Raw genomic sequence first — 4,753 nt, 5'->3', positions numbered from 1 at the left:
CCTGAAATCACATGTGGGGAAAACAAAAAAAGAAATTCATCATCGTGCAAGACAAAAATGTGTGCATTGCCTAACCCATCCACAAATACAAAATCATCTTAATGCTCACTTTGGATTGGGTGTAAATTATCCTGTGAAGTTTGCTGGTTCATTCATTGACTTCACAGACACACAGCTGGGTGCAGGCGAATCTGACTTCTCCATCTTTACACTGAAATCACAAAATGTTGACATTTATAAAAAAAGAAAGGCCTATAGAGCTGGGCTCAAAATAATAACAATGCCTTTACAAAGGTGAGTAAATGTCAAAATTCTTCAAATAAATTGTACGGTAGCCTCGATGGGGTTGCAGGCGGGCCTATTCACTATTTGCTGAAAATACTCAACTACATCATAATAACAATGCTATGACAGTACAGCGAGCCTTAAGTAACAGATAAAGACATAGCCGTTACAATTTTGGTGACAGTGAGGTCATTACATAGGCTGTGCACTAAGGGGTTAATGAGCAAAAATGGGGAATTTTGGGACACTGCATTCAATGCACATTGTATTTCAATGCAAGGAAATTGGGAGAAGTAATTCAATATTATACTTTTTCATAGACAGTTAAGAAATGTAGTCTAATGATAAAAAAGTAGCACTGTGTCACATGTCGGGTGTTCATGACATCATGACTGAATTTTGTTGACCATCATGCAACATTTCCAGTCCAGAATGCATTGCTGTCTGCAAGCGGGTGTAGACATTAAGTCCAGAATGCATTGCTGTCTGCAAGCGGGTGTAGACATGAAGTCAGTGGTTTTCAAAGTGGGGGGGGGGACCCCTGGGGGGACGTGAGGGGGTGCTAGGGGGGCCGCGGAAAGTTGGTAGGAAATAATAAAATAAATCAGGAGAAATGGAATAACTAATGTACACCAAAATAAAAACAAATGACCTAAACAATATTGCCATTAGTTAATTTTATATATCCTAGTGGGACCGACTCACAGGCCTAGACTATGGTTGTGAAAGGGAGTGCACAGGAAAAGTATATGGCACGACCCATGTAAAGGGGGCCTTGGCTCGAATCTACCAGGGTATGGGGGGCCTTTGCACGGTTAAGTTTGGGAACCCCAGCATGAAGTGAAATTTAATGCACCGACATGCGCCTACTGATACACCTACCTAGTCAGAGGAATCTTATGCCAACCGTGCGGTCTCAGTATGGTTTGCTTTCGAGGGGCCTGTACGGTCTCAGTATGGTTTGCTTTCGAGGGGCCTGTGCGCTCAGAGGTGTTCACATATTCAGGGGAAAATGCAGAATCACAGGTCTGAGTTCGCTTAAATGGTTTAAAAGGGCCAAGTGTGAAAATGCCCTCTGCTGTCATGTGTATGTTTTTGCACATTTGGTAGATTGAACACAAATGAATAGTTACAAATGGATGGCTGGACATTATCCTTCAGGATTTGTTTGTAAAGAGCCGAATTCATGCATTCTTCACTCATAGGTCATCCATGTCCCCAGGCAGCAAAAGAGCCCCAAAGCATGACATTCCCACCACCATGTTTCAATTGTAACATGGTGTTGTTTTCAAATGCAGTGTTCATTTCACACCAGATATTACAAGGGGCTCTCCTTTCAAAAACGTTTGATACCTCTGTCACCGCAGCATATTTTATCAGAAGCTTTGTATGGATTGCCAATATGTTTTAACATATTTGAGACAAGCCTTGATACTCTCCTTGTCAGAGGACGCATTGGACTTGGAACTCTGACATGCACTGTTTGCCTAGCCTCTTTCTTTGAGTCATAAACACTAACAATGTCATAGACACTGGCGAAGGCAACAGCCGAAACGGTTGTCTACACTTCTGCTGCTATGTAAAAAATAAAAAATTAAATGAAGAAAAGAAGAACCCGAGTACGATCCACTTTCTTACCTTCTGAGTCATAAACACTTCCATTTTAATAGGTCTGTCACCTGTAGCAGCTCAAATTGTGAGCACTTCAGCGACGCCCTAATCGCCATACTAGGCCTACTTATTATAGTAGTCTCTCTCCATTTCAGTAATGTTTTGCCACTGACTGATAGCTTTGAGATGATGCACATCTGTAAACGATCATCACCCATGTACTCCAATGGAAAAACAATTCATATTTTAGCCTAATTCTAGCTAAGCTTGATGGTGCATAACAGTGCATAACAGCCGCGGCAACCAACCTGCCAGCAGAGCGAGCCAACATTGCGCCTTCACTGCGCGTCCTCGCCGTCGATCGTAGCCACTACAACACGGTCCGAGCGCTCCAAGTTCATGTGTTTCTTCGCGCAGCAGAATACAGACAGTTCAACCGCTATCCAATATCGTTACTTGTTACTTTATCCTGTTGCGCATTATCTCTCATAAACTCTGCTTGTAGCCGATATTTGCTGTCTAGAGACCAAGAATGATCTGGTGGCCAACTGCTTTCGATTTGGCATGAAATGGCGCCTCGCTCATACTTAAGGCAGAGGTAGTGTAACTTAAGGTCTGTGTAGGCTACCGAGTACGCCTACCTGTGTGCTGTGGAGCCTACCCATAGAGGTATGAGCCTACCTGTATACTCTCAGCCCTGCCCCAGAGAAAGTAGCAGAGACGAGGGGCTCACTCTGATTGGTTCCCATTGTAGTCAATCTTGCAGTTACGCCAAGTTGGCGAGCGCAGGCATGATAATAATCAGGCAAAGCAGAACACGCGCATTCAGAACCGTGCCTTTAGTTGAAGAAAAAAAATCCTGTGTGTGAGATCGAGTAGCCTATGGGTGCATCCCAATATGTGACCTTGCCTCCTCCACTTGTGCTTGTCTCCTCGTCCCGCCTCCTGGCCCCTCCTCCGTGGAGAAAACGATAAAGTTTCCCAGCTGTCAGCCTCGCCACAACAACTTTTGAGGGACTGTTTTTCATTCACCATCACAATTGCAAATGAGAAAAAGACTTTACAATTGAGCTTTTGCAAGATATTGAAATATAATGCTGTTGTCAGTGATGTCATCATGACGAGAAGCAAGTGGAGGAGGCAAGTGGAGGAGGCAAGGTCACATATTGGGATGCACCCTATGAAAGTAACACAGGCACCCCTCAGTAACGCCGCCAATCTCACCAGTTAGAGATTCTTCGTCTTCTTTTTGTCTATTGCTTATGCCGTTGTTGAGATAAAGTTGTAGGACTAGGCCTATGGGTTTGTTGTAAGTTGGGTAGCAAGTTCATCGTAAATAATCAAGGTCAAAGTCAAGGTAAACTTTATTATCCGTAGGCCTACTCACAAACTGCGTCTCATAATTTATTTATATTATCACCATGTCCAAAAGCAAACGCGTTTCGGCCATCAAGCCTTCATCAGTTCAGTTCATCACACACTGATGAAGGCTTGAAAGACGAAACGCGTTTCCTTTTGGACATGGTGGTAATATAAACAAATTATGAGACGCAGTTTGTGAGTGCGGACTTTTTCTTCCATAAGTTGATACATTTTATCGCGCACCCAAAGACTTTCGTTTTTTCATATAAGTTGAGCGCGTCCTTAGCCAAAACTTGAAAACGTTATTATCCCTCAGGGGGGAACTTAAGTGGTCAACATTTCATATCTCCTAAAGACATACTACAACACATAGATAGTAGAGAGTAGACGCTGGACATACCACATTAAAATAAATAGGGGATAAGAACAGGGTGAGAACAGGTAGAGCATCGCGAGCCATCCTACGTACTTCCGCCAAAGGATTGGCTCCACTACGGTATGAAATGTAGTATTATGGGATGGTCAGACCAGGCTAGGTACAACCAACCCCAATAGGTGTTACAGGTGTTAGGCCTACAATAAATAAGGGATAAGAACAGGGAATAATGGTTTCTCCATTGCTAATCTCTAAGCACTAGTGGCAATGGGGGACAGTGGTGGGGTAGGTTGTAACAAGTTATTTTACATACAGGCATATAGCCCCAATGCAAGACACACCAAAATGATTGTAATTTTTTAGAAAATGATTTCAAGGCCCACTTGGAATAACTTCACGGCCCACCAGTGGGCCCCGGCCCATAGGTTGAAAAGCTGATATCCCAGCTGGAGGATGCGTTCCGGTAGTGTATTCCAGCCGTTGGTTTAGCCAAGCAGAGGGAACCTATGTATGTCCCTTCAGGTCGTCTTATCCGACCGCCGATATAATGTTAATGTTATACAGCATTTTCACATGAAATATGACATGTTGTGTAAAGCAATGTTGGAAATTACCTTTGCAATACATTAAGTCATATTTTCAGGGGACCTAGTGGAAGTGGGGTCTGTTGTAAAGGTGGCTGCCTTCAATATAGGCCTTAAGTGCAGGGGGAAATCCTGGAGGTATACCTGCCTTCAATATAGGCCTTAAGTGCAGGGGGAAATCCTGGAGGTATAGCTCCCTTCAATATAGGCCTTAAGTGCAGGGGGAAATCCTGGTTTGTGTTTACAGTACAGTATGGCCCTTGGAGGACTCTATAACATTTGAAATGGCCCGTCGAATGAAAACGGTTCCCCACCCCTGATTTTGTATGTCGATGTCACGGATGCAACTTGCATAGACTCAAATGTGAAAAACACCCCTTCAATTTATTTTTATGTAGGTCTTAGAGGCAAAAAAAGTGTAGTTATGTATTGTTGTTGTTGTTATTGTATTACAGGGTTTCCAGAAGACACAGTAGGGGCACGTCACACTAGTGTTTACAAATGGAAAATACTTCAGTTTATTGGCATCATGACA

The sequence above is a fragment of the Engraulis encrasicolus genome, chromosome 16 (assembly GCF_034702125.1).
Source record: "Engraulis encrasicolus isolate BLACKSEA-1 chromosome 16, IST_EnEncr_1.0, whole genome shotgun sequence".
Lineage (NCBI taxonomy): Eukaryota > Metazoa > Chordata > Actinopteri > Clupeiformes > Engraulidae > Engraulis > Engraulis encrasicolus.
This window is presented reverse-complemented; position numbering follows the sequence as displayed.